Source organism: Ochlerotatus camptorhynchus, unplaced genomic scaffold (genome assembly GCF_037179485.1).
Source record: "Ochlerotatus camptorhynchus isolate MF236.1 unplaced genomic scaffold, CSIRO-AGI_Acam_v1.1 ptg000283l, whole genome shotgun sequence".
Lineage (NCBI taxonomy): Eukaryota > Metazoa > Arthropoda > Insecta > Diptera > Culicidae > Ochlerotatus > Ochlerotatus camptorhynchus.
Window position 1 is genome coordinate 70,780 of NW_027040772.1, and position 21,473 is coordinate 92,252.

Below are 21,473 nucleotides of genomic sequence, written 5' to 3' on the forward strand. Positions count from 1 at the left end.
GAAATTTACGTGAAAGAGTGTTTGAATAAACGTCTGCTGCCTTTCCTGAAGAAACACGGTTGTTCCGTACTGTTTTGGCCGGATTTGGCATCTTGCCATTACGGTAAAAAGGCCATGGAGTGGTACGCCGCCAACAACGTGCAGGTGGTTCCCAAGGACAAGAACCCTCCCAACACGCCAGAGCTCCGCCCAATTGAGAAATACTGGGCTATTGTCAAGCGGAACCTAAAGAAGACCAAAAAAACTGCTAAGGACGAGCAGCAGTTCAAGGCAAACTGGCTTTCTGCGGCGAAGAAGGTGGACAAGGTGGCTGTACAAAATCTGATGGCAGGGGTCAAGCGTAAGGCCCGGCAATTCGGATTTGGAAAAGCGGAAGCCTAACTGAATATTTTTTCTGAATTTTATACTAATTGAACTTGAAAAAGAAATTTAATTTGATTTTTTAAATAAACGATTTCACCGATTTACACGCGTTTTCCCTTGACCAAATTTTGACCGTATCACCCTTTAAGGCCAGAATTATCATTTGGTTTTGTAAACCTCCGAGTTCATCATTTCTTAGTGACGAAAACCTTTTTCTTCTGGCCGCAACTGCAAATTGAAATTGTTATGAAAAAAAAATACTTTTTCACTTCTTCTGAATATTTTTTAAATCGAGTTTTCATGTATTTTCTGCTATTGTTTGTAACAACCTAGTCTAACATTCTAGGGGTAAGCAAGTTAACTTTTTGATATTTTTTGAACGCCTTAACCTGTAATCTTGAAACTAATGTAGAGATGTTTATATAAATATTCGATAGGTGGTGCGATGCTGTAGTGGTAAGCGTGATTGCCTCTCACTCCAGCAGGCCTGGGTTCAATCCCAGTCAGCGCCGCCCGGTTGTTCTGAGGCATAACATCTCTGAACCAACATTTATCTCACCGGCGGGCAACCCATCGCATCGACGCTAGACCTGTTCCTGACAAATATCGGCTTGTCCAAGCCGGTAGCATTGAACGAACTCAGCTCCAACCACCAACCGGTGGTGGCTGAACTGGGCTGCAACGTGGCTCCTGCTTCATGCCTGCGCAAGGACTGCCATCGCGTAAACTGGGCCCAATATTTGCTCAGCGCTGAAATGCACCAAGAACATGAAGGCTCCCAGTAAACTGAGCCCAATATTTGCTCAGCGCTGAAATGCACCAAGAATATGAAGGCTCCCGGGTTTGACGGTATATTCAACTTGATCTTGAAGGGACTCAGCATGAAAATGTAGTCTCTTCTAACCGCTATCTTCAACAGATGCTTGGAACTGCACTATTTTCCAAGCATCTGGAAAGTAGCAAAAATCATACCAATCCGCAAGCCCGGTAAGGATCCAACATTGTCTTCAAGCTACAGACCAATCAGCCTCCTTTCAGCGCTGAGCAAATTGTTCGAGAAACTCATTCTCAATCGTTTGCTCAAGTTTGTCGAGGAAAATAACATTCTCCTTCTGGAACAGTTTGGATTCAGAAAGGGGCACTCCACCAATCACCAGCTAGTACGGGTGATGAATAACATCCGAAGTAACAAAGCTGTATCCAAGTCCACAGCCATGGCCTTGTTAGACGTTGAGAAAGCGTTTGATTATGTCTGGCACAATGGGCTTGTATACAAGCTTTGTAACTTCAACTTTCCTTTACATCTGGTTAAAATCACCCGTAACTACCTCCAGAAAAGGTCGTTTAAGGTATCGTTGAATGATTGTCTTTCAGACACGTTTCCATCCCAGCAGGAGTCCCGTAAGGCAGTCTCCTGGGCCCCTTGCTTTACAGCATTTACACTTCCGACATTCCTCCCTTCGGAGACGGTTGCGTGTTTTTCCTGTTCGCAGATGATACCGCAATAGCCGTCAAAGGAAGGATGCCTCGCGAAATGACGAACAAACTTTAACGATGCCTTAACGCCTTTGCTGATTATGCCACCACGTTGAAAATTAAAATCAATCCCTCCAAAACACAAGCGATCATGTTCCTCCATCGGCAATCGCCCAAACTGAAACCGGCTCTATCTTTTTTTTTCCTTGATTTGTTTTCCGTCGATCTTGTTTTCCGTGCTGAGCACCAATGCTACCGACGCCAGGAAGGCAGCTCCCACACCTGGACCCTACCTATCGACCCATCAACTCATGGATCAGAGATGTTATGCCTCAGAACATCCCGGTGGCGCCGACTGGGATTGAACCCAGGCCTGCTGGGGTGAGAGGTAATCACGCTTACCAGTACACCACCGGCGCCGCTTACCGGCTCCATCTTGTACCGTAATCATGGATGGCACAAGGGTTGAGTGGTCTCCTGAAGTAACCTAACCAAGTAGCACAATTCTGTCCCAAAAAGTTGCAGCAACTTGTTTATAACTGAAATAAGTCGTATAATAGTTTCCAAGTAACAAGTGTGCCACTAGGGTATCTCGGGATGTTGTTCGATGAAAAGCTCCTCTTCCGTTCGCATGTAGAGACAACTGTAGTCAAGTGTTCTACCTTGGTTAGGTATCTGTATCCGCTGATCTGCCGCAGATCCCGCCTCTCAAGGGTGAACAAACTGGCTTCCCAGACAACCAGAAGTCGTATAACAATGTACAAACAGTATCGTAAATTTCTACAGTTTAAGTCACAATCGCATAAAGGAATGGCAAACCTCGCATTATGTTTAAGTTTAATCGTATAGAATGCAAATTTCCGACTTATATGCGATAAATCATTTTTTGTCGTACTTTATCACAAATTAAATCGGATTACATCGTAAGACTTTTTAAAATGAATATGTTATTACAGATTAAATCGTACATCAACTCGTTTAAAATTAAATTTAAATATGCACGTATATGGCCTCCACTTTTGTACGTATATGCCATTTCTTTGCATTCTTCACGAAATGTTTGTTTGTATATATGTTTGTATATCACGAAAACAACTTTGAATATACGTGCATTCTGGTTGTCTGGGCTAGCACCTGCGATCCTCTACGCAGCTCCGGTGTGGGAACCATGTGCACAGACTCAGAGTTGAAAATTATCTGGGGAGAATCACCCGGGTACAAGAGATATCATTCTCTGGGGTGAATCTCTGCTTCTCTCCTCGGAGATTTCTCCTGGCACCACTGGAGAGATTTTTAGACACAGCACGAGAGAGTGAGAATGTTGACAGTTCACTTTTTGTCTGTTTATACCTAAGAGGAAGAGGTGACAATTGGCTTCTTCCTCTTTTATTTCTATCTCTATCTTTATCTATCTCTATCTCTATCTCTATCTTACGCACATTAAATCGGCCAATCAGGAGCTGGTTCACGTTTGACAGAAAAGTGGTTCATTTTCACCTCCGTATTGTCACCTATTCCCTTAGGTTTATACACTCACTTCCGTGAGAAAGATAGCAGCGCAAATGCGTTATTGTTTCTCCAAAGATTCCGGCAGAGCTTGACGTGAGTGAGTGAAAACATCAATAAAATGGCTGAAAAACGTATCCAGCTTTCCATGCTCGGTAATGGCGGCCTGTTTGTATGAATAAATGTATCCTTCACTGTGCTTTTTGACACTAACTGGAGGGCGTATGTTGTTCCATTTTCTTCTGTTCCTGGGAGAGGGAAAGGGAAGGGGTTAAAATTCGAACATCCAGATAGTGTCAAAAAGCACAGTGAAGGATACATTTATTCATACAAACAGGCCGCCATTACCGAGCATGGAAAGCTGGATACAAAGACAAGGGCGTAGCCAGGTTTTGAGCTAGGGAGAGGCGAAAAAAAATTTACTATGGAAAATTTTGCCGAATGCCATTTCACCGAACGCCATTTCACCGAACGCCTTTGTGTTGCTGAGTTTAGTGCGGTTTGAGGACAGTACCGAAAAAGTGGTTGTGAATGTTGTGCTTTGCAGGGCAAATGAAAAAAAAAACATTAAAAGTGGTCACGGTATTCAACTTGAAGCGGCATCTCGTCAATATTCATCGGGTGTTCTGGTGTGGCTAGATCGCTGCTCCTCTCTCCATTTTCGCTGCAGCTGCTGACGGCATTCCAAGTGCCTTCTTCTCGACACATTTCAACGACGACATTCTCCACGTTAAGGACGGGCATCTCCCTTCACAAAACTGCCTCGATCCTTGGACAGTCGAAGACCACATGCTCCGGCGTTTCATCCACGTTGCCACACTCCTAGCCGATGCAGATACTTCCTGAAGCAGCCGCGGCCAGACAAGAACTGCGTTAGGTGGAATTTGACGTCTCCGTGATTTCTGTTCACCCAGGTCGAAAAAAATCTGTATTAGTCTACGTGGTTAGGTTAGGTTATCTTTAATAGTGAGATTTTCAGCCAGAGGCTGTTTCATCTCTTTATTAGTCTACGTGTCCATCTACCGTTCTCTGCCGTGTTCCACTCCTGTTGCGACTTAGCCAACGACTCCACTCTCACAACTTTCCGTACTCTTCCGGCTTCCCTCCGCCTGTAGCACTCGCTGTCTTCCACTTTGAGGTTATGGCATGCCCCCGACGGTGATATATTCCCGCTGTACCGCTTTACAGTTACTGTCCAATAGAACTTCTGTTTTATGATGGACCATCTGCAGCTTCGCTCCTTACATCCAGTTACCAATCATGTTGATCACCTCGGTCGCCAGCACTTCCACCTCTTCCAGCGTCTCGCCTATTACCGTCAAGACGATGTGTCCGCAAAGCCAACGATATCAACTCCTTTGGGCAGCTTCAGCGTTAGCACGCCGTTGTACATCCCGGTCCAGAGCGTTGGACCAAGGATGGAGCCTTGTGGAACTCCCGCTGTGATCCTAATCAATCTCTGTCCCATGTCTGTCTGTCGACTAAACTGAAGCAAATTTCAATAATGGTGCGCTGATGCACTTCCCGTATTCGCATTTCTAAAATGTGTACACCAAATTTTAAAATAATTGACTACTGTACGTTAATAGAAAAAGTAACCTTTAAAAAAAATTTGTTTGCAACAAACCTAAGAGGAAGAGAAGACAATACGGGGGGCGAAAACGAATCACTTTTCTGTCAAGCGCGAACCAGCTCGTGATTGGCCGATTGGAAATTCGTAAGATAGAGATAGAGATAGAAATAGAGATAAAAGAGTAAGAAGTCAGTTGTCTCCTCTTCCTCTTAGCAACAAACTAACAACCAAAGTCTTCACCGGGGTGATTCTCCCCGGTGAAGCATACGAACTCTCTACGGTGCTTCCTAGTGATCAATCATACGCTCCCGTGTGTTGGACTGGTGGAGGTGCGAGGTCAGAACCTGTATTTGTTTGCGAAGTGGGAGAAGCGATAGAAACTGAAAACAAAATAAAAATCTCTCGGGTGAGTTTGCTTTTGTCATAGTGCGAGCAAGGGGGGGGAGGTGGCTGTCAAATACGAACAATCGTCGCCTACCTCGCATGCCTCGCATAACTGGTTCCAAAGGTAAACAAGCCATAAGAAACCTACAGCGATTGTTTACGTTTGGAGCCAGTTTCATACAAGAATGATCAGTAGGCTGATTTGACAGCACGTCCCCCCCCCCAGAGTGCGAGGTGTCGTTTCAACTCATCACCCTGCTTACACTGGGGAGAATGGCATCCCTGCAGACTCACAGGAACAACATTCAGGTCACTCAGAATAGAGTGCTGAGAATGATACTTGATCGTCCTTTCGACACTAGAATAACAAATTTACACGAAGAGGCAGGCATTGCCAAAATAGATTTAAGAATTAACGAAATTAAGAAAAAAATTGCACAAAAATGTAATTTATCAGAACATGCTTTGATAAGCAATTTGTATATAGTAGGTTAGGAGTATATAGTAGTTGTAGGTTAGTTGTAGTTGTAAATAGTAGTTATAAGTAATCTCCTTTTTCCAATTCAAATCAAACCAATCCCACCAAGGTGGTCATACTTTAAAATAGGCCTGATATGACTAGGAACTGTAAATAATAATAAAAATCTCAAATGTACTAAAGATGAAAAGATGCATCTGTGTCATTTGAAAAATTCATACATGTAAACCACACAAACACAAGAAATAAAGATCATTTAAAGTCAAGATAGATAGATATGTTCTACGTCATACTGCGGTTGTGTCTAGGGCACAACCCTTTAATTTTTTTTTTTCGATTAGGCTTCTCATCGTACTTTGGATTAACTGGACTCTTGAACGAGTTTGATCTACATACTGAAATTTATATGCACCAAAAATCAGAATAACTCTCACATAAGATCTATTTTGACCTATTTGCTAGATACTTTTCCCAAATAAATTACATTCATTGAGCATTTTTATATGATACTTCAAAAATATAAAGATTTTAATGTAAATATGAAAAATGTGAATAACTAACTAACGATGGACGCGTCATTGAGACGGTACTAATGGATATTTTTAGTCGCTATTGAACATTTAGTCGATTGCTGATTATTTAATTAGAGGCATTTAGGCCGACATTACAACCATTTCCCCTATATGTCTTATTTTGACTCATGATGATTTAATTATGTAATTATGCACATAAAAAATCAAGATTTCTGAGTATTGATAAAAATCTCATGAAAAAATTGAACATCTAGCAAGCCGTAAATTATTTTTCTTCCCCAAGAAATAACTAAAAATATATAAATTGTATAGTTACTACAATACATCAATTTACTGGTCGCAGTAGTGTCAGGTCCCGAACAGAGGAAAAAAATTGTATAGTTGCACTAAATTCGATGCATTAGAAATATTTTCTCACTGCGTCCTAGCAAGAAGAACGGTCGACTTGTTTCGCGCTCCGTTAATTTGGAAGTTTTCTCGCTATTATCTGACGTAAATAATCAGTTTTTTTCTCGCTTAGTGATTCCTGGCATAATTCCCGATAAATTTATCAAAAAGTGAGTTTTTTTCTGAGAAGAAAGTGTGTTTTCGGCATCATCGGAAGGAAAATTGTTTTTGCGATTGCCAATTCGCCAACCATTTTGCGCACCATCGGTGCGTGGTCACGCATACCTGTGCACACGGATCATCGTCATCGAGTGTCAGCATCTGCCTCCACATTCAAACCGCTCATCCATCTCGTGTGTTCAGCTGAGTGCCGAGCTTCATACAAGCACACACCAACGAAGACCGCCCGCACACGCGGATCGAAGATCATCAAAGCTGCGCGTCGCTCCGCTGCTGCTGTGTAAACGCTCGGTGGTAGTAGTATAGGATTATCAGATAAGTTTTTGTTCTTGTTTCTTTCTTTCTCCCATCAGTTAAATTTTAAGTTTGTGTTTCTGTGTTTGTATTTTTTTTTCTCGTGTATTGTGTCCGAGTAATTTTGATTATCGTTGCAGTGGTAGAGCGTTTTTCGCTCCCACTAGTACGGCAAAATGGACATTTTGTCGGAAGACGAAATGGACGTTTTGTCGGAAGATGACACCACTTTGCCACGCGATAGCAAGAAGGGTCGAAAACGTCTGTCATCCCAGAAATCAGATGATGTCATCCCTGGTTCGTCATCTCAGTCTGGTAATGGGCAGGGACAGATAAGCCCCCGATCGCGAGCCTACCCAGAAGACTCGACTGGCCCATGGGTTGTTTACTTTCAGCCCAAAAAGAAACCTTTGAATGTAATGCAAATTACTAATGATCTGACGAAGCGGTTCTCGGCCGTGACCGAAATCTCGAAGGTGAGGTACAATAAACTTCGCGTTGTCGTCTCTAACCTGAAACAAGCTAACGAGATTGCTGCCTCCCAGCTCTTTACACTCGAGTATAGAGTGTACATCCCAGCTCGTAATGTGGAGATCGAAGGTGTGGTCACCGAAGCGAGTCTGACCCCCGAGATCTTGGCGAAGCAAGCGGTTGGCCGTTTCAAAAACCCCTTGCTTCCCACGGTTGAGATACTGGAAGTCCAGAAGCTGAACTCAGTGTCTTTCAGCGAGGGTAAAAAGAGCTTTACCCCCACAGACTCGTTTCGAGTGACCTTTTCTGGTTCAGCCCTTCCTCACTACATCGAGTTGGGAAAACTTCGGCTACCTGTGCGTTTGTTTGTTCCTCGGGTCATGAACTGCCAAAACTGCAAACAGTTGGGACATACGGCCTCTCACTGTGGCAGCAAGGCACGCTGTTCTAAATGCGGGGAGAAGCACGAGGATGGCGCCTGCACAGTCACTGCACCAAAATGCGTGTACTGTAAGGGAACTCCTCATGGTCTCTCATCGTGCCCGGCGTACAAACAACGCGGGGAGAAACTAGAACGCTCTCTTAAGGAGCGTTCCAGGCAGTCTTTTGCAGCAATGCTAAAAACAGCCACACCATCAACCAACGACAAAAATCCCTTTGCTGTTTTGTCTGATGACGAGTCTGACTTTGACTTGGCTGAGGAGGGAGTTTCTTTCAGTTTTCCGGAAGGTTCTGCACGGAAACGAAAACGCATCCGTTCGCGGAAAGTTGCAGATAAGGAACCCCAAATCAGCTTGCCCAAATCAAGGAGTGATGGAAAAAAGGAAGTTTCAACTCCTCCTGGTTTCCGCAGAACTGACTATAACCAGAACTTTCCATCTCTCCCGGGGACATCAAAAACCCCTGATGGCCCATTTTTAAGAACAGAAGCCCCTTCTTCATCCGGGTTGTTCTCATTTGATAAAATTGTGGACGATATTCTCAAGTACCTTAATATTTCTGATCCTCTCAAAAGCATTGTTCTGGCAATGTTTCCTTCTGTGAAGACCCTCTTGAAGCAATTGACATTGAAGTGGCCCCTCATTGCAGCAATCATTTCCTTCGATGGATAATTTTCCAAACGAGGTCGGGGATTTGATCACTGTTCTACAGTGGAATTGTCGAAGTCTCATTCCTAAATTAGATTCTTTTAAGTTTTTAATTCACAATAATGATTGTGATGCATTTGCTGTTTGTGAAACTTGGCTCTCTTCAGATATCGATCTTCCTTTTTATGATTTTAACATTATTCGACTGGATCGTGAGGATTCGCGTGGAGGAGGGGTACTTTTGGGGATCAAAAAGTGCCATTCCTTCTATAGAGTGAATCTTCCACAATTTCCAGTTATTGAAGTTGTTGCATGTCAGGCTATTATTAAAGGTAAGAGCCTTTGTATTGCTTCTGTTTATATTCCTCCTAGAGCCGTTGTTAATCGCAAACAACTTTCAGATATCTGTTCGGTACTTCCTGCTCCACGGTTGATTATGGGAGATTTGAATTCCCACGGTACAGGCTGGGGGGAACTGCATGATGACAACCGTTCTACTTTGATATATGACCTCTGCGACAGCTTTAATATGACAATTCTTAACAATGGAGAAGTAACACGTTTGGCTGGCCCATCCTCGAATGGAAGTAGATTAGACCTCACACTTTGCTCTAACTCATTATCGTTGGATTGCACGTGGAATGTGATCCAAGATCCCCACGGTAGTGATCACTTGCCGATCAAAGTTTCAGTTGCCAGTGGGTTCAATCCGTCGGAACCCGTTAACGTCGCGTACGATCTTACCCGTAATATCGATTGGACAAAGTTCAAGAATGTGATAGAAGATGCCCTAACGTCGGTAGAAGGGCTTCCACCGTTGGAGGAATATAACTTCCTCTCCAATCTGATCTTGGACAGCGCGCTTCAAGCTCAAACTCGGCCGGTTCCAGGAACGTCTTTCCGTAGGAAACCTCCTTCCCCTTGGTGGGACCAGCAATGCACTGAGGTTTATCGTAAAAAGTCCGACGCGTTTAAGCTTTTCCGGAAACGTGGAACACCCGTACATTTCGAAGCGTACTCGGCTCTTGAACGCGAACTCAAGAGCCTCATCAAAGCCAAGAAACGCGGATACTGGCGGCAATTCGTGGACGGATTATCGCGCGCAACGTCGATGAATACGCTTTGGAATGCGGCGCGAAGGATGCGTAACCGGTCTTCAAACAACGAGAGCGAGGAGTACTCCGATAGTTGGATTCTCAAGTTCGCGCGAAAAGTATGTCCTGATTCTGTGCCGGCACAGATGATTCCTCGCGAAACGACGAATTCGGTAGACGAGATCAGCCAGCCTTTTTCAATGCTGGAGCTCTCACTCGCGCTCCTTTCGTGTGGCAATTCGGCTCCGGGGGCTGATAGAATCAAGTTCAACTTGTTGAAGAACCTCCCAGACGTCGCTAAGAGGCGCATGTTGAACTTGTTTGGTCAGTTCCTGGAGCTTAATATTGTTCCGGATGATTGGAGGCGGGTGAGAGTTATAGCCATTAAAAAGCCTGGAAAACCCGCGTCAGATCACAACTCGTATCGTCCCATTGCGATGCTATCGTGTATTCGAAAATTGTTGGAGAAAATGATCCTTTTTCGCCTGGACAAATGGGTTGAGTTGAACCACCTACTCTCAGATACTCAATTTGGTTTCCGTAGGGGCAAGGGAACGAACGACTGTCTCGCGTTGCTTTCCACTGAAATTCAGTTGGCTTTTGCTAATAAAGAGCAAATGGCTTCTGTCTTCTTGGATATTAAGGGGGCTTTTGATTCAGTATCGGTTGAAGTCCTTTCAGACAAACTCCACGCTTGTGGCCTTTCTCCATTAATTAATAACTTTTTGTACAATTTGCTGTCAGAGAAACATATGAGCTTTTCTCATGGAAACTCTACAGCTTCACGATTTAGCTACATGGGTCTCCCCCAGGGCTCATGTTTAAGCCCCCTTCTGTATAATTTCTACGTCAGAGAAATTGACAATTGTCTAAGGGACAACTGCACGTTGAGACAACTTGCAGATGACGGAGTAGTGTCTATGACAGGACCCAGAGAGGCCGACCTGCAAGGACCCTTACAGGATACCTTAGACAATTTGTCTACTTGGGCTATCCAGCTAGGTATCGAATTCTCCACGGAGAAAACTGAGTTGGTCGTTTTTTCTAGGAAGCATAGCCCAGCACAACCAAAGCTTCAACTTTTGGGTAAGCCGATCACTCATTCTATGTCCTTCAAATATCTTGGGGTCTGGTTCGATTCAAAATGCACCTGGAGATCCCACATTGAGTATCTGAAGCGGAAATGCCAACAAAGGATCAATTTTCTCCGAACAATTACCGGAACGTGGTGGGGAGCCCATCCGCAAGATCTTCTAACGTTGTACCGGACAACGATTTTATCGGTTTTAGAATACGGTAGTTTTTGTTTCCAGTCGGCGGCTAAAACTCACATCATCAAACTGGAACGGATCCAGTATCGCTGTCTTCGTATCGCGTTAGGATGCATGCACTCGACTCATACGATGAGTCTCGAAGTGTTAGCGGGCATGTTGCCACTCTCTGATCGGTTTTCGGAATTATCCCTCAGGCTCCTCACCCGTTGTGAAATTATGAACCCACTGGTGATTGCAAACTTTGAGAAGCTTCTTGAGCTAAACCCTCAAACTCGTTTTATGTCATTGTACTACGTGTACATAACACAGGATGTCAGCCCTTCGCAGCATAATCCCTATCGTGTTTGCTTCTCCGACTTCGACAGTTCTGTTCATTTTGATTTATCAATGACGCAAGAGATTCGCGGAATCCCAGAGCATCATCGTTCCATGATTGCTCCGTCAATTTTCGCTGCAAAGTTTGGCCAAGTTGATTCCGCAAGATCGTTCTTCACAGATGGATCACTAATAGAGGCGTCCGCTGGTTTTGGTATTTATAACGAATTTCATAGCGCCTCTCGAATGCTTCATGCTCCTTGTTCCGTATATGTTGCTGAACTGGCGGCAATACATTATACGATAGAAACGATCGCCTCACTTGCACCAGATCATTATTTTATTTTTACGGATAGTCTCAGTTCTGTCGAGGCTATTCGCTCCATGAGGCCGGTAAAGCACTCCTCGTATTTTCTCATGAAAATACGAGAGCTTCTAAGTGCTTTATCTTTAAGATCTTTTGTCATCACCTTTGCATGGGTCCCATCTCATTGCTCAATTGCGGGCAATGAGAAGGCGGACTCGCTTGCAAAGGTGGGCGCTATGGAAGGCGATATTTACGATCGACAAATCGCCTACGACGAATTTTTCTTCATTTATCGTCAACAGTCACTCGCCAGCTGGCAAAATAAATGGAGTGAAGGGAGTTTGGGACGATGGTTGTATTCAATTATCCCTAAGGTGTCGAAGTGTCCTTGGTTCAAAGGTTTGGAGGTGGGTCGAGACTTCATTCGTGTGATGTCTCGCCTCATGTCCAATCACTATTCACTAAGCGCTCACTTGTTCCGTGTTGGGCTGGGGGACAGTAATCTCTGTGAATGTGGACAAGGTTACCAGGACGCAGATCACATTATTTGGTCATGTGCTGAGCACCGTGGAGTCAGATCCGAGTTGTACGATTCCCTTCGGGCTCGAGGTAGACAACCTAATGTTCCAGTTCGGGATATTTTGGCTAGACGCGATCTGGAGTTTATGCAACTCATATATGTTTTCTTGAAGAATATTAACCATAGATTGTAAGTTTGATTAACCTTGTGTTTAGTTTGTGTTTTGTATGTGTGTGTGTATTTTTTTTGTAGATTTGTTTCTGTAATAATTGTATAATTACAGAGTTGATATAACGTCGATAGGATTAAGTATTTGTTTTAGAAATAGTGAAATTTTTGAATCATAAATCATATTCCAAATCTCCTTTTCCCTCTCCCGATCCAAACAATTGTCATCCACTAACCTCGAGAAGACCGCGAGTAATCGGTTCCAATCCTTTAATTTTAGATTTAAGACATTTATAATGTATAAAGAAAATGATAACTTGGCTCTGTAAAGTTTATTCGAATGAGCCTGTACAAATAAAGTAATTAACAAAAAAAAAAAAAGAAATATTTTCTCAGCTATGGCTATGAAAACTCGACTATTTTCAAAATTCTCTTCGGGGCTACCTCTAAATCACGTTTTTCAGAGTTTTTTTTTCCGACGATCTTGTTTTCCGTACTGAGTACCAACTTTACCGATGCCAACTCCCACACCTGGACCCTACCTATCGACCCATCAACTCATGGACCGGGGACCAACGGCTTTACTGCCCTCCCCCGAAGAAAGGCGTGATCAGAGATTATATGCCTCAGAAAATCCCGGCGGTGCCGACTGACATTGAACCCAGGAGCTTTAAGGTGATTTTTCAGAGTTTTCGCCATACAAAAGTTTTTTTGTAACATCTTTGGCTATAATTTGGAGGTTTAGCTCCCAGATTTCCAGGCAAAGTGTTATTTTGAGCCACCCTATATGGACATAAGTCTACTCATCACGCGAAAGAAGTCACGACTTAAACCCAAACCTTTAAAAACCATGCTGGTATTTCATTGCATCGAACATCGAATATTGCGCTAGAGCCATAACACAGACAAACAGACATATCACTCACAATCACTTTCATCGCAAATAAGGTTTTAGTTGGGAATGTGCTCGCATTTATCATGATGACGCCACTGAAGCGTTAAGCAAGCCACCATATTTCGAACTTATCAGTGATGCCAGTTCTTTTTCAGGTTAATTTAGTAGATGTCAGCTCTTGAAAATGTTACCTGGCCAAGGCAGACACATACCACATCTGACGAACACAGAAAGAAAAGGTTGTTGAATATAACATCCAAACTGCTGCACATTGGTCATTCCGCATGTGTAATATTACGGTATATGATGTACACAGATTTTAAGAACAAATCGTTTTGATGACTGTAATATTCTATCAATTTTTACCAGTTATTGATATTCAATACATCACCATGAATATTATTGATTGATACACACAGGATACATATTATATTTGTTTGCTGCACACACATTAAAGTGATGAGCAATGGTAGGAATGGCACTCATTAGTGTTGCATTACCACGTTTAAAAACTTGTTTCCAGCAAATGAAAAATCACAATAAATAAACAAAACAAATCTCTAAAAAAAAGTCTGACCTTCTTTGAATATCTGCAACGGAACCGTATTTCTGAAAAATTCAATCAAACCGACATTACTGACTTGCATATGTTTGTTTTTATTCAACACAGCTGGTATGTTGACAGATCGAGAGAAAAGCATCTAGTGAAAAAATTGCATGAACGAGGTATGCTCCGATTGCAAATCAATGCTTGGGAATGTGCATGATATATTATGAATGTACAATCAGCCTTTAATTGTACACAGCAAAAAAATAATTTTGAAACACCAGAAAGTGGATGCACTTCAATCGTGTCAAAAATTTGGTGTAATATTACTTTTTTTTTTACAATGCGTTTATTTTTCCAGGCTCATTTACTGTAGCTTTGCGGAGCCGATATTCATTGTTTAGATTACAAAATTACTTAAAACTAACGTTAGTAAAGCGGGGGCCGATTACTCACGGCTATCTCGAGGTTAGGGGTAACAAATGGTAACAAATGGATGGCAGGGTAGGGATTGTGAACACAAGGTTTGGAGAGAATGTGCTCTTGATCTCGAACTAAGCGACACACTGATGAAAAAGACAAACATTGGGGTACACCGATGGGCAGCTAACAACTTGGGAGAACACAAGATGGCACTAACTACTAAATCCTCAGATCTATCCATTTTAAAAACACATAAATTAAATTCAAATAGTCGAGATCTCGGCTCGCCAAGACATCTCTAACGGGTATCGCGGGATGTTTTCCTCGGGCCCTGAGGGATGTGGATAACTCAGATCTGGCAACACAGTGTAAGGTACATGACAAACAACATGCTCGATATCGTGATAACCACTGCCACACGCACATAAATTGCTGCCTGAGAGCCCTATTCGATAGAAGTGCGAGTCTAACGAGCAGTGATTGGACATAAGCCTTGATATAACGCGTATAAAGTCACGGCTCATGTCCAACCCTTTGAACCATGGTTTGTTCGACACCTGTGGGAGAATAGAATGTAACCATCTTCCCAAATCACCATCATTCCATTTTTGTTGCCAACTGATGAGGACTTGCTGACGAGCAATGGAGAAAAATTCGTTGAAGGCGATTTGTCGCTCAAAATGTAATATTACTTATCTAATAGGACAAAATTATCATAAATACAGTGCATGAACTGACATCACGCTGCTTTTGCTGCATTTGTTTATTTTTGTGGCCATAAATGTTGGATGTTATATTAAAATTTATTTTTGGCTGTGAATTCATTGAAACCAGGATTAGTTTTCCGTTTTATTCAACAGGGTAAAATTTGCTCTCATTTTTGCTGTGTTAGCCGATCAACTGGAGTATTCAAAATAAGTCACATCGTAACAGCATATTTTAATTTCAATTTGATCTACAGCTTTGCTCGGGTAATCCACTTGTGCTGTTTTCTATTCCGAAAACACACCACAGAAAAAATATCGATTTTCATACGGCTCACGCTTGTCTTATTTCCATTCGTCGTCAGTTACAGCGTGTTGTACATTCTCCCGATTCGGTCACAAATATATAACAGTTGGACGAGTTGTAGCTGATAAAGTCGCGTTTACAATCCAATCGCGTTTACAATCCACTCGTTAGTGGTCTGTTTTGAAGTTGAAGTGTAGTGATCCGTTACTAAAGCAGCTGATCAGACTTATTAGCATATTTAGGTATTTATATATTTTTTGAAACCACAAACAATATTTTAACAAAAGTGCAAATCGTGGCTGGGTCTAAAATGGTCAGCTAATACGTTGATGCAGAGAATATCGTGGGCTGCAACAAAAAAGCACCTGCCACACAACGAAATTTGCAAAACAAGAAACGCATAGGATACACATCTGGCCTCGTGTTTACAAGTACAACGGAACGAAGGATTACATTTTCATAACAACTTAGGTGAAATGTACCTGGTTCGTTTTCCAAAACTTCAACTGTCGTCATTCGAAATAAAATAACAAGAGGAATGTAATGACAATTGCTTTTTGCAATTTGAAATAATGCATCGAAAAAAACATGGAAATAGCATCAATGTAAATTGCTCCTTAACAAAGTTCAAAATGTCACGACACTTGCGTTAATTATTAAGGAAAAATGATTATGAAACTTTCTTCGGAAATGTGGAACATTCGGTGGGACGTACAACGTATTAACGCACCATTAAGATGTGATCCATCCTATATCAATATAACACTTTAGTTTGGGGTACAGTGTTCATTGACATTCAAATGTCCGATTAAGAACGGTGATTGAATAAAAACAAAATCCCTAAAAATAATCTCGAAATCTCATATTGCCTCGAATTGTTTGTTTGTTTTCTCATCCATTGCATCACGGGTCGGTATATAAATATATTCGTACCTTCATGTGCTTCACTTATGTAAAGATAGGATAAACGGCTTATTTGTCACGAGATATCCACTGAAGTTCATGTTGTTGATATGCATCAGCAAGAAAAGCAAAGTTGTGTGTGAACTGGTTTTTTACAGGGTTGAAACATTTTTTTGTTGAATTGATTTGACACCGATGAACTGAAATTCAAATTATCAGTCCTACGTATAATTTGCCTTTGAATTTTGTTTTCCCGAATGCGTCGCAGTTTTAGTCGCTACTGGCTTGACTCATTTTATAGAAAACAACATTGTAATTGACCTGCACCTCAAACCCCGTATGGAGTTCCAGCTATGTTTGTAAACAAGTGTGTTCTGTTGTGAAAGAAGCGCCAACAAAAGCATTTGAAATGCTTCATTCCAGATGAGAGCCGAACAAAAAAAAATAAAACACTTGATAACGTGCGTGATTATGTATAATTTGTGTTGTTTCTACAACAGTTACTCTTCGCTATTTATGCTAGAGCTTTATACCGAGGGTGTGTGATATTAGGCGTTTGATGGTAGATCAGGCCAGTGGCAAGGCCTATACCAACAGCAGCGTTTGACAGTAGGCAGCATGTCCCGGGCTCAAATCATTTATTTTGCTGTGATGGGCCCGCTGTCACTGTATAACATGTTGCCTACGCGCCTGCCACTGGGCTGTGGTAGATGGAACGAAACCGAAAATGACGATAACTAAACGATACCGATGTACCGTAAAACGGGGTATCTTTGATAATTCGGATAGCTTTGATAGTAGATTATATTGATTTAATTTGCTCTCTGCACTATTTCCGAATTTAAAACAATGGTCCCATTTTGCAGCTCAGGGTATAGAGTTCTATATAGGGGAAATTGCTCTAATGTTGGCCTATGAATCTAAGATTGGGCCCATCGCTAAAAATCTAATATTTATCAATTTTAGCTAGATGAACGCGTCATTGGGACGGTACTAATGGATATTTTTGGTCACTATTGAAAATTTAGTCGATTGCTGAATTTTTGTATGGGCCCAAATTAGGGACATTTAGGCCGACATTACATCCATTTTGTTTTACATATTTTCCAAATATCTGAAAAATACAATTTTCTTGTTTTTTTTTTCTAATTCAAAAGGCATTCAAACAATCACTTATGAAATGTATTTCCGATACACTGCCACTCTTCGCATGTCCGTCTCATAGCGAAAATCGGCAAGCCTAGAAAATAGCGTTTTAAGTTTGCTTCGTACCATTGTTTCTTATGTGATGGGGACAACCAATGTGACTATCTTTCCAAACTTTTCAGATGTTAGCACATGCATTACAATTTCTCCGCTTTTGCCAATGTTGTCGAATAGTTTTTTTTACAAAATCAAAGAAACATGACATATTTGCAGGTTTCAGGACACTCCACCAGAACACCAGAATCACGCACTACTGAGACTGGGTTTCTTTTCTTCTGGCCTGGTTAACAGCCCGTTTCACTCGCCACACTTGGCGTAAAATTTACGTATATAGGGTAGAGCGCTACTTCGTCGTAATCGTCCATTTCCGTTCAATCAAGCAGAAAACATCGTATAATCACCGTGCATAAATCAGTAATACGATTGTACTGATGCGTTAGTTCACAAGCTACAACACAAAGCCCTTTAAAGCGAAATGTGTGAATATTTACACTCATTGTTCTCAAAACAAAAGAAGCACTCCTAGAAAACTCGCTTTTTCTACCTTTATCCGTAGGACGAATTTGGAATCAAGAAGCAGTGTTAGATTTTGAACAATATCTCAACAATGTGCGGCTCTTTATCATATTCAACGGTATTAAATTTAGAAGTGTTAAAACCCGTTCAAGAAAGAGATGTAAAGCGTTAGTTGCATAGGCACAGCCAGAGGGGCAGGGGGGCAACTGCACCTCCTAAACCTAGCAACACAAAAGGCTTTCGGTGAAATGGCGTTCGGTGAAATGGCATTCGACCAAATTTTCCAAAGAAATTTTTTTTGCTCCTCCCTAGCTCGAAACTTGGCTACGCCCTTGGTGGGTTGTGCTTAGTAAGACGGAAATTAGATCGAAAACCCTACTGTTCTCCAACACTCGACTTTATAATTCCGCCCGTCCTTACTATTCCAAGGTTTTTTTTTTACAAAAGAGACCGCATCAAACGAGCCTATTTATCTTCTCCCTCGCTCTCAATGAACTTTCTTCCTACACACGTTTGTCAACCCTTAAGAAGAGGTGGTAGTTGTCTACTCGAGCAGTTTTGGTAGCGGACGGCACTCAAATAGGCGAGTTTATTTTAAATATTTTAACAATTTCTAGTTCTAGCTCCTATCATATAAACAGTTACAATAATGGGTATATTTTAATTGAATGGGACATGGTCTAATTTTACATCCTCCCTCCTCGCCATTATACAACTAGGTTTTCTATGCAATTCTGAGGCTTTGTTCAAAATTTGAGCCAAATCGGTCAAGATTTACCTATTTGAAGCTATTTTATACGAATTGAAGTTTAAAATGTATTAAAAAATACTATTTTCAAAGTTGTATCGCTGAAACGACCCAAATATCACTAAGTCCATTTGTCGAATTAATCGCCCTTCGGTCATTTTAAACTTCTATTCAATTTTCATACTGCCGTACTCTCACAGAACTATCTACCTACCCTCTTCAGACCTTGCTCTAGCTAATAAATTATCCCACTATAGCTTCATGTTAGATAGCATTTCAAACCAACTCCAAAAATTATTGATATTATAGATATAGGCAATATATAGTCCTCGTAAATCTTGAGATTTGTATTCATTACATTGTGAAGAGGGACAAAAAAAAGGACTCTACATAAGAAAATACATAAAAATTGATTAAAAACCCCATAATCTCATTGAAAAAGCCATAATGCCACAATTAAATGCCGTTTACAATGCATTAAAAATTCTGAAATAAAATCTACATCATAAAAATTTAAATCAAGTTGCCATAAAACCGCAACATTGGTTAAAAAGATGTCTGTTAAAGCAAAAATCATCTTAACATCTTAACAAAATGGTCTTAAGTATCTGAAAGCACTAAATTCGCTTTAAAAATGCCTTAAAAATTACAAATAGCAATAATTCTCATGAAACTTCAAAATAGCTGTAAAATCAGCAAAATCATCTAAAATAATCAATATCGCTGCTGTTCGAATGACACAATCGCATAACAAATTGAAGAAATTATCAGGTAACCAATTATGTGGTATCGTGTGTTGAACCTTATGACATTTAGCTCAGTGGACATTTACCAAAAGACGATTAAGTTAGAAATTCTCCATTTCAATAGGTTCCGTTGTAGAAAATGTTTGCCTCTGTCACACATGTAATTAGATACTCCAATGCATCATCATTTTTATTGCAGTTCCCGGAGCTTAAAACACTGATAAACAATATCTCTGCGTGAAAACGAAATTCACTGTTTATCGCATAATCTGTGTGGTGTGTGGGTACGAAGTGATAACGATTTATTGTGCTATATATGATTAATTTCTCGGATGATTCCATTTTAGTTTACCCTGTCTACAGCTTGAGACACCACAATGGTATCCAAAAAGGATCCAACCGCTTGGCTGGATAATGCATTTTTTGAAAAGGTGCTCCGACTGGCTCTCGGAGACAAATCCATCACGGTCGAAGATTTCTTCATCAGTCTTCACACCAACGCAAGCGAACAGTATGCCAGTACCATCTATCGGGCAACGCTCAGCTATTGGACCAGAGGGAAGGTCGAATCACTTGCTGTCGTTATTAAGCTGATTTCTTCGAAGGTAAGCCAGTTAGCCGATGCATCTTCGTTTGAGAACGAACTCAACCTATACAAGAACTTCATCAGCCAAATGCAGAACCTACTGTCACAAGCAGGATACGCCGATGCTCAACTCGCTCCAAAGTACGGCAATGAGAAATGAAAATAACACGTTGAACTAATTTCTGCAATTTACAGGTTAATGTACGCATCCACTGAACCTCAACCGGTGATGATTCTGGAAGATGCTACTCACAATCACTACGAACTTTACAAAAGCTCCATGACATTCGAGAATGCTGAGGCTGTTGCAGAAAAACTTGCCAAATTTCATGCGACGTCATACTGTCTGCTCAAGGATGTCTCGGTATGTCATCAATACTCTATTTCAAACCCAATTAAAACCTAATGTGACTTGAATCATTCCAGAATAAAATCCCAGATGGAGGGTCCAGTGGTTTATTCAAGGCAAAACCCAGTCAAGGCGTGAAATTCATGGAGGAAAATTTCGCCATATTTGCCGAGGAGATTGCCAAATGGGAAGGATTCGAAAATTATGCTGAAAAGTTCAAAAATCTCATCCCAAACTTTTTACAACGCGGAATTGAAATATATAATCCAGAAATTGAAAACTCCAGCGTAAAGGTGCTGAACCACGGGGATTTCCACTACAATAATATGCTCGTCAAGTTTGACAGTGATAAATCGTCAGTGTTGGATGTTATGTTCGTACGTATCATAATACTGGGTCAAATAGCATTCAAAGTTAACTATGCTTCATTACAGATCGACTTTCAATTGAGCTTCTGGGGCACCCCAGCAGTTGATCTTTACTATCTTCTCTATCTGGTTTGCAATAGGGAGGCACGTGACAACCACCGTCAGGAGCTTATCTACCACTACCATAAGAAGCTTGTTGAAACACTTAAAAGATTGGGCCACATGGGAACGATCCCAACACTGTTGGATATCAACAACGACCTCCTCAAAGCGGGATTCCTGGAAGTGATAATTGTCGTGTGCTTCATACCGTTCCTTTTTGCGGACCAGAGTACAGCGATGAACGTGTTTTCCGAAACGCACGATGCGAAAGCTTACCGAAAGCAGCTGTACAGCAGTTCTCAATATCGGGAGATCCTCGAGCCACTGTTGCCACAATTTTTGCACAAAGGATTTTTGAATTAGGTGGTATCAATACCCTAAGTGGTATATTGAAGAAGTCACTGAGCCATCTGGGGTCAATTAGATCCTGGTCATGAAATGAAAAGACGCACTTATCCACCAGAGTATGAATTGCAATGCATTTCCATAGTCGAAACGCGATGTCGAAATGACGTCACATAATTTCAATGTTCTATATAAGTTTAAGTAATGTTAGTAATATATGCCATTAATAAAACAATTAAGAAATGCAAAAATTTGATCTTCCAAACGGTTTTCTTTAAATTTTTGACTATATGATGAGGTAGGGTAAGGATCCCTTT

At 41.4% G+C, this 21,473-nt stretch overlaps 1 pseudogene; it reads left to right on the top strand.

Moving 5' to 3' along the window:
- Positions 1-21,216, top strand: part of LOC135706515 (uncharacterized) — a 70,979-nt pseudogene extending 49,763 nt beyond the window's left edge.
- Positions 21,217-21,473: the final 257 nt, after the last annotated feature.